The sequence below is a fragment of the Lactuca serriola genome, chromosome 1 (genome assembly GCF_051521515.1).
Source record: "Lactuca serriola cultivar US96UC23 chromosome 1, Lser_US96UC23_V15, whole genome shotgun sequence".
NCBI classification, from domain to species: domain Eukaryota; kingdom Viridiplantae; phylum Streptophyta; class Magnoliopsida; order Asterales; family Asteraceae; genus Lactuca; species Lactuca serriola.
In genome coordinates this window covers 81991940-82005478 of record NC_136408.1, presented here as the reverse complement: position 1 = coordinate 82005478, position 13539 = coordinate 81991940, and positions in this window count along the sequence as shown.

Here is a 13539-nt window from a genome sequence, read left to right as displayed (position 1 = left end):
AGCATCTACAAAATGTTTTGAGGAGTCAATACGAAACAATCTATCAACCTAAGTATCCATGTTAGACCTTTAATCTACAAATCAACAAGATAATGGACAATACATGTTATTGTCGGTCATAATTAGTTTTTGATATAAAATGAAAGTTTAATAGTAGATTTAAAATAAAAATGATTAAATTTGTAAAAAACCAACCTATAAAGCCTTATCCCTTATTTAAACTACAAATTTATATATTTTATTGATCTCTTATGTAAATACAACATTAAACATCTATCTTCAAATATTTACTTTTAAACTCTTTAAGTTTCATACGATTTATTGTAATTAATATTATTTTTTTTAAAGATAAATAATATTTGATAACTTATTTTAAGGTTGTGAATTATATTTGAGAAAAGAAAATGACTTCTAATCGATGGATTATTCAACTCTTAAAGGATTATTTGTATTATATAAATATTTTGTTTGGCAAAAACACAAAGATAGATAATACGGAGGCTTAGGAATAATATTACGTTCGATTCTTGCAATATACAGAGGGACACACTTTTTAATACGATTGTTCTTTTTTTTTTTTTTCCCCTTTATTTGGTTTAAATTTAGATGTTTCATTTTTATTTCTTGGAACGAGTGGATGCAAACTCCTGTATAAGTTTTTTTCCCTTCTAGCAATTGGCTAGAAGTGTGAATATACAGTTTGTGATACTGTTCAAAAAAAGAAAAAAGAAAAAAACACACACAAAGAGAAATAATAGTTGAAACTTTAAATATTTGATACAAAACTAAAGTCACGTTATTTTTAGTTCAATTTTATGAAGAAAGGGTCTTCAAGAATATATTTGGAGCTCCCATTAGCCAATTTATGAAATTGAGAACCAATAAATGAGTTTCAACTTAAAAAATTTATCCCTCGCAATTCGCAAAGGAAAGCAAGTAACCTTGGTAAATACTATAATTTTGGCTTGTGATATTATGATTCTGATACAAAGATAATAATATATCTGGGCACTTTGGAAAATAAATTTGTGATCGAGACCATCGAATTATTGATAATTTTATTTATATAAATTATTGAAGAGCAAGGAAGATACAGGACTTGTGTCATCATGTCCCCACAACAATACATTTACACCTCCATCACCATCAAAAATCAAAATCATTGCAAACCACCTTGGCACCTTCACCCCCCATCTATTTATGTTGCTTACTGTTCTGTAGCAGTGGATTCCTATTTTAAAGTTGGAAAATAACTTAGGTTAACAAAGTTATAATTTTTATCAAAAGATTTCATTAATTTTTTTTCTTACACATTATAATATCATTAAACTTGTTAAAAAAGAAAAAAGAAATACAACCATCACTTACTGTAGCATGTTTAACTCATTTTTTAGCAAAAAAAATAATAATATTGATATGGGTATTATCATGCCAAGAGGGTTGTCTTAGAAGAGTAACAAAGTTTTAGTTTCGTCAAAAAATACAGGATAAATATATTTTTTTTAAAATTTTTTGTTCTTATATATATATGACTGTTATATACCTAAACTTAGGTATAAAACCTCTTAAACAACATAGTTTTAAACAAAAAAATCCAATTTCATTTTTTCTTAATTTTGTTTTAATATATTACCATTGAATTGAGTTAAATTATGAAATGAAAAAGATCAATCATATATCTTTTTATTGCAAAAAAAATTATTGAAGTTTATAGGGAAAGTAAAAAACAAATATATTTTTAACGAATATAACTCAAATGTTTTTTTTTTAATTGAAAAACTATATCCAATGATTTGTGAAGATCTTGATTGAGTTATTGGATGCTCTTTTTTTTAGTTTTTATTGTATTTGTTTTTATTTAAAATTTAATAAGATTGAGTAAATGGTCATTACTTTTAATGTTTTAAGTTCTTAAACACAATGAAGAAAAAGAACATAAATTCGATCGGTTTAGCAAGTCACATGATTAAAGAAGAATAATATGCAAGATATCATGATTAGTTTAGATATAACTGATCAAAACTACATAGTTTGGAGGGTTTTATATATAAGTTTAGGTACATAACAACCACATTTTTCCTAAGCCCTATATATATATATATATATATATATATATATATATATATATATATATATATATATATATATATATATAAGCTTAGGTTATTCTATTTAAACTAATTATTGTGTTATTTTATACATAAATGTGGGCCAATCATTTTATTTAATTTAAGAAAGTGATTAATATATATTAGTAAATTAAAAATAATTGAAAAATACCATCTAATTTCATTCTAAGGGTATTATAGACAATTGAGATAAATTTAAAAAAGGAAAACTCCATATTTTTTTGGGATAATTAACTCTCTTGATTTTAAAATAATAATTTTTTTAATTACTTTAATTTTAATTATAACCTAATTTTTATAATTAAACCCTATTTTATTATGTTAGAATCAGATTCTCTACAAATTTCAGGATACATATTTCTATTAGAATGATATTCTATGAGAATGCCAACGCCGACTAATAACACATTTTTGGATTCAACTTCAAATTTTTCATTACATTCTTAAAAAACTAAAAACTTTATTTAATAGTCTATGACAATGAAATACTCACTAATAACAAATAAAAATATGTATATTATTCGACCTTAATATTCTAGAGAGTGTATTATTACATATACTCCTATCATTCTATTGTAGATTATTCTATCAGAAGAATAACTCTTTCCTTGATCATCCATGAAATTATACATTTAACGAAAATAACTGCCATGAATCAAATCATGTAAGAATAATATTCTCTGAGAATGCTTAGAATCACTTTCAAATTTGCGGTCCGTTCTTCAAGCATCAACTTCTGTCAAAACAAAACCAAATTGTAGTTTAGATTCCAACAAAATTGAAATTCATGATTCCATTCCAACCGAATTGGAATTCATGATTCCATTCCGACAGAATTGGAATTCATGATTCTTTTTATCTTCTTCATGTCAATCTCAAGAATTGTACCACATGTTTATGTTTTCTTTCCCATAGATCACAATGTAATCCATATCTATCAAAATTCACAACTATACAATAAGATCATCAAGATAATTGATTTTTTTTATCTATTTAACTAGTAAAACCCAATCAAAAGAAACATACCCAATCAAAGAAGAGATCATCACCATTGTTCTTCCTTCTCTTTTCTGCCAAATGAAGCAACCAAAGCCTTCCCTGTTCTTCCTTCTCTTTTCTGGAGAAAGAAACTCTCTCTCACTTTATTCCTCTGTCCTTCCCTCCACTTTATTCCATTCAAAAGCAACAAGGTTTTAATTTTACTTGATCGTTTGTTCTAATTCATTCATAAGATGTACTTGTTCGAGGTACGTATCTAATAGCATACCTGAGATAGATTTATACATAATTTTAATCTAACTATAGTCCTCATATCTAATCTTCAATAACGTTTGTAGAAGGACTAAATGAAAGACAATATCTACTTATCTAATTGCTTTAACAAATCCACATTATCTAATTCCAGAAGAAATTATGTCAATCCGAATTTCTGAAAACCCTAATTCCCAAAAGTCAATTGAATCCCCAACAAAAAGCAGTGCATTAGACATAAATGTAATACAGACAAACAAGAACGATATCTCGAAACACTAACATCATATAATTACGATTGAACTAACTTGAATCAACAAAATCAAATAGGAAAAAAAAGGTACTTATAAACAAAAGGAGATGAACCATGTCTGAAGAAGTATAAGAATATAAAGAAACTTGAACCTTCAGGCGGAATAGATAAAGCCTTTTGTCGAGAGCTTTAACAACGTATTCTTCCGTCGAGTCAATTCTTGGATTAGTGTCTAAGTCCATAACTATTTTGGTATGTACTTGACCCGATTATGAGCATGATCCTTTTGGGTTGCCTTCACCATAGCAATATGTAGGATGAATTAAGGAGAGAAAGGTTTAAATATGATTTATTAATATATTATGAGAATAATATATTAAAAGAGAAATCATATTGTATAATTAATATTAGTCAAGAATTAATTGATAATTAATTTTGTGGCTAAAAGAGATTAATTAAATATAGGGGACTGGACTGCAATTATTGGATAATTGAGTTAGTGGGCTAAGGAATGCTAAAGGAACAAGGGGTGAACGAAATTATGATGGGAGCCCATGATATTTTCGTCCATGGCCTTATCCCAGAAGGTTCCATGGGCTACTTAGAGTTTAAGCTATCCATTAGGGTTTTGACTGAAACCCTAACAACCCACACAAGTATATAAAGAACCCCTTAGGCCCCAAAAACGTGGGTAACTAAATCCTTATGGTTTCTAGACGTTTTTGGGTGCCTCCTCTATTCTCCTTCTTCATCTAGTTGCTTAGTGATGTTTGTGACTCCATTATAGGTGCAACACTTGAGGCACTAAGCTTTCTGAAGCCAATCAAAGCAAGGAATTGATTGTTATTGCTATATAACAATCAAAGGTAATTCTCTAAACCCTAATTCGGTTTATTATATGTTAGATCTAGGGTTTATAGCTTTGGATATTCAATTGCATGTTCATTAGACAAACTAGACCCAAAAGCTATTAGGGTTTGCGTGTACACCATAGGATTGATGTTTTGCTTAAAACCTATCACCTATGCCACCGAAGCCCCATCTGTCGTCGGACCCTCTTCTGGTCTCACCCTTCGCTGTTAGAATCAGAAGAGAGTAAGCGGAGAGTTGCTAATCAACCCTTGCTGCCCTCGCTTCACCCTCCTCTCCATCCGATTCAGTCGATTAAACCACCTAAAACACCCCCTTGGAGATCAACGATCTTCTTTGCCTTCCTCATTCGTGTAGCTGCTGATCGGGCCAGAAAGAAAAGAAAGAAAACGCCAGTGATAAAGAGGGGAACGAGATTTAAATTGGAGAGATTAGGTCAATACCATGATTATAGGGATTAATTTTGGAAGTTATTAAACAAATTACTAAATTACCCTTATTTATTTATTTAATTATTTAATTATTTATTTAATTTTGATTGGCACACATTGATGCATACAATAACATAATACTTACATTTAACACCTGAACCTAGCTCTCTCTCTCTCTTTCTATCTCTCTCTCTCTCTCTATATATATATATATATATATATATATATATATATATATATATAAAGGTTGTAAAAATCGTTTGACGGTAGCTCGACAGTCGACTGGTGTTAAGGGATTAATCGGTCTTGGCGGGGATTAATCAAGGATTAATCGGGGACCATAGATTATTAATAAAATATTAAAATTAATTAAATATTAATATATCTTAAGAAAAACAAGTGCTTCAAAATTAAAAAATAAGAAAAATTGTAATTTGGAAATTTGGAAATACGAAAATATGAAAATTTTGGAGTAAAAAAATAAAGTTGGTTTTTTGAATTTTTTTAACCCTTTTTTGACTTTTTTTTTTAACTTTTTTCGATTTTTTTTTTTACTTTTGTTGACCGATTAATCCCACCAAGGCCGATTAATCTCGCCAAACCCGATTAATCCTAAATTTCCGACTAATGCACTAATCCTCGACGGTTGGAGAACGCCAAACGATTAATCGCCGATTAATCCCGATTTCTGCAACCACGATATATATATATATATATATATATATATATATATATATATATATGTATATATATATATATATATATATATGTATATATATATATATATATATATATATATATATATATATATATATATATATATATATAGACACACACACACACACACACACACTCTAATAAATGAAGAGTTTTTTTTTGCCAAATGTCATACTCTAATTCAATTTGTCAAATGTCATTTTGTTGTTATTTTGAATTAATTTTTTTTCCACATGTTATTTATAAGTTTTTCTATTTTAATAAATTCCACGTAATACTTTAATATAATAATTACAATAAATAAAGTAATAAATGAATATCAATTTCATTAATGTACTTACCTTCTTATTTCAAAATTCTCAAATTAAAACTCATTAGTTTATTTTGTTTGTTTATTTAAATTTAAAAGATACAAAAATCAATTTTAATAATTCATTATTTTTCTTATTTTTTTATAAATCCAAAGTTCTTAAATATTTAAACATTAATATTTTTTTTAATTAACTCATGTAATATATGGGCGTAACACCTAGTGTGTGTGTATACACACACACACACTAACCAAATAGGTGCAAATACCTTCGCCAAGCGAATTTCTTAATGGATTCCACTTATTTCTAGAAGTAGCTCTAACCTATAAGCTTACTTTCTCATTCTTTTGAAAATATTCAATGGTGAGATATATTTAGGATTCAACTTTCCCTTTTCTCTAAAACGAAGCAACCCTACCCATGGTGACACTTTTAGCGACATTTGATCACCAACCTTAAAACACCTTTGATTAGTTCTTCAGATTCATATAACTATTTTGGCGGTTTTGAGCCGTCAACATTCTTTCTTTTATAATTTCCACTTTCTCAGCCGTCTCATAAGTTAAACTCAGTCCAATAAAAGACCTTATCAATCACTTGCAACCCACAAGATGGTGATCTACATTTTCGCTCATACAATGCTTCATACGGTGATATCTTAAGGGTTAAATTGTAGATATTGTTGTATTAAAATTCAATCAAAAGGAGATATGCATCCCGACTCCCCGAAAACTCTATCACACACTCTTGTATCATGTCTTCCAATATGTGAATCGTCCTTTCATTTTGAAAATTTGTCTAAGGATGATATGCGCTACTCAAGCACAATTTTGTTCCCAATTCTTCTTACACACTCTTCCAAAAGTGAGACGTGAGACGATTATATCTATTCGAGACAACATACATATCTACACAATACCTTATCACTACCTCTCACATACAACTTTGAAAACTTTTCCATCAATCAAGTTTATCTTACTGCAAGGAAAATTTTATTTTTGGTCTATCGAATTAATACCGATATCATATCATGACCGATCTTCATTTTTGGTAAATTAGTGACAAAATCCATGATGATTTTATCACACTTCCATTATGGAACATCAAGTGGTTCTATGTCCATAAATCCTTTGGTGTTTAATTTTCACTAATGAACAAGTTAAACAATTGTCAATATATTTGACAATATCAATTTTCATTGTCGGCTACCAATAAAATGGTTTAATAACCAAGTATATTTTAGTGCTTCAGGGATGCACTGAGTACTTTGACTATGAACTTCATCAAGAAACATTTTCCCCATATACCTAAATAATAATGGTACATATACTTGGCCTTGAAATGTCTTTACCAAAGATTGGTTGCTCGTGGACAATTGGAAGTATAGTGTTAAACTTTGGAAAGGACCATATTGACATATTCTGAAAAGAGGCAACTCTTGTTTAGAAGTGATAGTCATAATGGTAATATGGAATTGTTTCCATAGGCGGAAGTTATTCTTTGAATCTGTGTGAGATTAGAAAGCTTAATGCAAGAAGGATGTTCAAAGGAATGAATTTTGAATTTGAGACTTCGATTCCATGGAATTGCTTTCCAATGGAATACTCTGTAATTTCTGTTTCCAAGTCTTTGTGACTTATGTGCATAGTCATTACAAGGGAATCATTGCATATAAGTTTAGAATCTAACAGATTACAGTAAATGGCAAGAGTTTGGTATTCTTACATTTACAATAGGGATTGAGATTGTGAAATGAGCATCATTGGAGTCGTGTTCAATTGATCTATTTCACAAAAGAAAGGACCATAGGGAAACATAGTGTCCATGCTTGGTGCATGGCATGACTATTGTTTTTATTCAAGTACTAAGTTGATAAAATCGAAACATTGAATAATGAGTAATCAATATGGTGTTTAGATAAAAGGTGTTTTTATTTACTCTCAAAGTGTTGTGGTCATATAGGATTAGTATTATTCTTGTGTTTCACTTTGCATGTTTTGACTTCCAGAATAATTATTTTATTCAAACCATCCACAGCAGGTCATATGTTGGAAGTAGATATGAATTAAGACTGTCATGAATCTGGCTTGTAAGATTTGTCTAAGGTGCAGTAGACATAGCAATGGTTGCTACAACATTCATGAGTGCTCATAAGTTCTGAGTATTGGATTAAACTCATGCTCATTTGAATCACTTCATTGATTTTATCACGAGTGAATCATGAGACGATAATATCTTATATTCTTCAAACCTAGAGATATGAGTTGTTGACTATGAGTTGGTTGTACATTGATTGTACGAAAACGCATCAGTAACTTGATGTTATAAAACGTGCATTTGTGTATGATTCAGCAAGTAGTTAGTACAAGCATATGAGTTGAAGTTTATCCATTCCTTTTACCTCATAAGGATAAAAGCGATATATGTGGGCCCCTCGATGATTTAGTGATGACACCCCTAAGTGCTTGGCCAAGCTTGGACTGATTTGATTTGTTTAATTAGTCTGTTGTCATAAATCGAAAATCGGGAAACAAAAATGGACTGAGAGAATGATTATAATCCATGTCTCAGTCCATATGATATTTAGAATGGAGGAATATATAATCACTTATCTAATGGACGCGTCTTTGATTTGTTCAGAGTTCGGCAACAACTTTTAAGAGCTACGATTGTTGGCTGGGTTGTGAAGGCGTACTTGCAATAATAGTTATTAGACTTATCCAAGTGGGAGACTGTTGGATTAGTGTCTAAGTCCATAACTATAATTTGTATATACTTGACCCGACCTGGCATGGTCCATTTGGGTTGAATGGCATCATGCATTTGGATAGACTAAAATCAGAGAAATAACACTTAAGGTTTATTAATATATTATAAGTTCTAATATATTAATAAGATTATTTAATTAGTATTGATCAAGAATTAATCTAGAATTAATTAAGTGATCAAAAGATGGCTAATTAAATATATGGGTTGATTGTGTAAATCATCCATACTTGTATAGTGGGCTAAGACTCCATGGATTATCAAGTTGGGCTAAAACTCATAGGATACTCCATGGTGTATTTGAACCCATGGATCCAAGGAAATGGAAATCCATGACAATTAGGGTTTACCCTAATTGTAACAACTATATAAGCATCTTATTCTTGTGCAAAAATCGGCCACTATGTGTGTACATAGAGGGAAAGCTGATTTCATGAAGTGTGCATTTTCTCTCAAGTTATTCCATGTGCATTTGGTGTTGTGTGAACCATTTGAGGTGTCACATTTGGGGCACTAGGCTCTTGAGCTCCATGGAATCGAGCATCAACAAAGAGGTATGTAATTCTACTAGATTTTTTTATTACTTGTACTTCATAATATGCTAGTTAGGATAAATACCTTGGAAATTGATATTTGCATGTATAACAGAGAAAACATAGATCCAAGGTATTTAGGGTTGCATGTACACCATATGAGTGTTAGTATGATCAAAACCCAAGTGTATCTTCAACCAACTCGAAGAGTTAGTTCTTGCACTCGACGAGTTGGCCAGGCAGAGTGCAGATTTTCGACTTTTGCTGCTGGAAATGGACTAGAAACATTACCCTAAACTGTTTTGGTGTTTTAAAACTTGTTTTAGATGGTGTAATGGTTGTTCTAATCCATTTACAATGGCTAATATCAAAATTCCATGTTTATATGTGTTCATATGTTCTTGAAATTTTGATATGAATATTCATGTTCTTATAAGTTCTGGCAAGATCATAGGAATTATGTGCTATTGATTGGTAGTTAATTCATGATCATGATGTGTTTTAATAAAGTCCATAACTTGTCCTCAAGTTATGGATAACCAAAAGTCACTTTGAAATAAATCCATTAAAAGAACACATAAGTTATAAAAAATGAAGAGTCTTCATTTTTAATAAACAATACCTCATAAGTTATGAATTGAAATTTTTTGTAAAGTTACAAAACTTGCCCTCAAGTTTTGGAACATGTAAAATCATCTAGTAAACTTTAGTTCCAACCCCGATAATTCTAAAAGTTAAAATTCAACCCTTATACTTTATAATATTATAAGTTAATAATATATATATATATATATATATATATATATATATATATATATATATATATATATATATATATAAGATCAAGTCGTTTTACCGTTAGTAGGCCTCATTCACGAAGCCGGTCTATAAGGGGATATAAGGTTGTCGCCTATAAAATGACAGCTTAATGGGTGTCCACTCTCACACACCGCTTCCTTGACTGGTGGAGGCTCGTTAGCCGAACGGGAAGGACAATGACTTAAAATTTCTCATTAAAATTATAATGATTATTTTAAAGTAACTAAATGTTTTTATAAATTCCCAATCTTAGTTACTTTAGGAAAATGTGAATAAGGTGCTAACCCATGAAATTACACTTTGCACTTTGATTAAGTCGTTAGTGGAGCGTGTGTGGTTAACCGGCACACTAACTTGGACTTAACAAGGTAGGCAAAGGGTGACTTAAGGTTTTTCATAGGTTGGTGGAACGCGTGTGGCTAACCGGCACATCGATTGAGTGAAAATATTAAGGGTACCAAGTAATTTGCATGGTTACTTCACACCTTGTTTTGTGATCCTCGACATCCTACCTAATAATTTATTTCGTTTTTCATGGTGGAAATTGGTGAATTGTCATTCACCTACCTTTCAAATATGTTATAACTTATATTACTGCATCCCTCTTCTAAGTTATAATATATTGTGATTGGATCCTAGCCTTAATATTACATTTGGGTGTTTTATTAAGGACTATCTGAATATCTAATCTAAACTTGTTTTCCTCTTTTTCAGATGTCTTCCAATAATGCTGCTTCTGGCTCTAACCCTACCGACTCCTTCTCTCTCATGAACCTTTGTGGGAGAGTCATCTTTGATAGATCCAACTTTATGGATTGGATCAGGAACATCAGGATGGTAACTCGGTATGAGGACGAGGAATATGTCCTCGACAAGGAGCTTAAGGTACCCGAGCCGCCTGCTTCTCCTGAGGAGGTTGCTGAATATGAGGCACATGAAAGAGATTCTACCAAAGTGGCATGCATCATGTTGGCCACTATGACAGTCGAGCTCTAAAAGTCCTTTGAGGACTACTATCCTTTTGAGATGCACTAGGATTTGATGGACCGCTACCATCAGAGTGCTCGTCAAGAGCGATATGAAATCATCTCCTCCATGATAACAACCCGGATGAAGGATGGTGAACCCATCACGAGCCACATGCAGAAAATGCAAAGGTATGTGAACCATCTGCTGAAGCTAAATGTGAACTTCCCTGAGGAGTTAGCAATATATATCATTTTGCATTCCTTACCATCGTGTTATGATCAATTCCGCACGACATACCACATGAACAAGGTGGAAGTTACCCTTAGCAAGCTTCAAGGACTCCTACAGACCGCTGAAACAGGTCTTAAAGGTAAGTCGGTTGTTACCACTCCTACTCCAAACTCCGCCCCTGTCCTGGCAATCGGGGAAAGTAGAGGGAAAAAGAGGAAGAACCCTTCGAAGGGTACCAAGGGTAAGACCCTTGATGACTCCTCTTCAAGTGGAACCAAGAAAGTTTTCGTCACTCCTTCTTCTGACCCAAAAGATGTTGAATGCTTCTATTTCCATAAAAATTCGTATTGGAAGCGGAATTGCCCAAAGTACCAGCAAGATATTAAGGATGGGAAAGTGAAACCCACCCATGCAGGTATTTACACAATATTGTCTAATAACTCACCCTATTCTAACTCTTGGGTCCTTGATACAGGATGTGGAATTCACATATGTTCTGATTTGCAGGGACTAAGAAGAAGTGAGAATGTGGAGCATGGAAAGATAAACTTGATCATGGGGAATAGGAAAGCTTCACCTGTCACCAAGATTGGAGTTTATTCTTTGTTGCTAAGTAGTGGGTTTACATTATATTTGAATAAATTTTGTTACTCGCCTGAAATGACAAGAAATATTATTTCATTTCACGCTTTGTACAAACAAGGGTTTACCTTTTCTTTTGATAATGAAGTTGGTGGAATAAATGCTATCTTTAATAATGTTCTTTATTTTAAAGCATTACCTTGTGATGGTATGTATGAAGTTGGGTATGTTGTAGATAACCTAGGAAATAATGTGACGTGTATTGATTCTTCTAATAATAATAACTTGGACAAAGCATCATTATGGCATTGTCGTCTTGGACATGTAAGCAAGAAACGCATAGGCCAACTCCAAAAGGATGGAGTCTTGGAGTTATTTGACCTAAAGTCAGATGATAGTTGTGAATCATGCTTACTTGGAAAAATGACAAAGTCACCCTTTACTGGTTCTTGTGCAAGGGGTGAAGGTTTGTTGGATCTAGTGCACACAGATGTGTGTGGACCCTTCAAAACTGCCATAAGGGATGCTAATCGTTATTATGTGACTTTTACAGATGATTATAGTAGATATGGATATGTCTAATTAATCAAGAATAAGTAAGAGACTTTTGAAAGGTTTAAAGAGTTTAAACAAGAAGTCGATAATCAATTGGGCAGGGACATTAAGATGTTTCGATCCGATTGTGGTGGTGAGTATCTTAGTACATAGTTCCTCGACTATCTTAAGGAATGTGGGATTGTATCATAATTGACACCTCCCTGGACACCACAGTTGAATGGTGTGGTTGAGAGGCGTAATCGAACCTTGTTGGATATGGTTCATTCCATGATGAGTCGAGGTTCTCTACCAATCTCATTCTGGGGGTATGCCTTAGAGACTGCCGCCCATATCCTTAATCAAGTCCCTACAAAGAAAGTTGCCAAAACTCCTTATTAGATGTGGACTGGAAAAGTTCCTAATCAAGACCACATCAAGATTTGGGGTTGCAAGGTTTTCGTGATGGGTGAGACTCACGATAAGGTCGAACCTCGAAGTGAGAGGTGTATTTTCATCGGCTGCCCACATCAATTCTTTGGTTACCTCTTCTACAGACCCAGTAAGAATGTGGTCTTTGTAGCAAGGATGGGTGTCGAGAGAGAGAGAGAGAGAGAGAGAGAGAGAGAGAGAGAGTTCATAAGCCAAGGAAACAGTGAGAGGCAAATTGACCTCGAAGAAATTCAAGAGTCAAGTGGTGAAGGAACTTCAAAGCCTAGCAGTCGACCTGAGGAGGAAACTCTTGTAGATCCAATGGACGAGTCTGTACCTCTGAGGCGTTCCACAAGGGTTAGGAATGCACCTGAGCACTACTATGGTTTCCATATTACTGCAGAAGGTGAGACACTTATCAGTGATGGGGCATTGGTAAGTCTTGATGAACCTAACAACTATGTGGAAGCCATGGCATGCCCTGAGTCTGCTAAATGGAAAGAGGCAATGGACAGCGAGATACAGTCCATGTATGACAATCAAGTTTGGAACTTGGTTGACAATGTATCAGGTCGTAAGACAGTTGGGTGCAAATGGATATTCAAGAAGAAGACCGACATGGACGGTAATGTACACACGTATAAGGCACGACTGGTTGCAAAGGGCTTTTCTCAAACTCCGGGAGTTGATTATGATGAGACCTTTTCACCA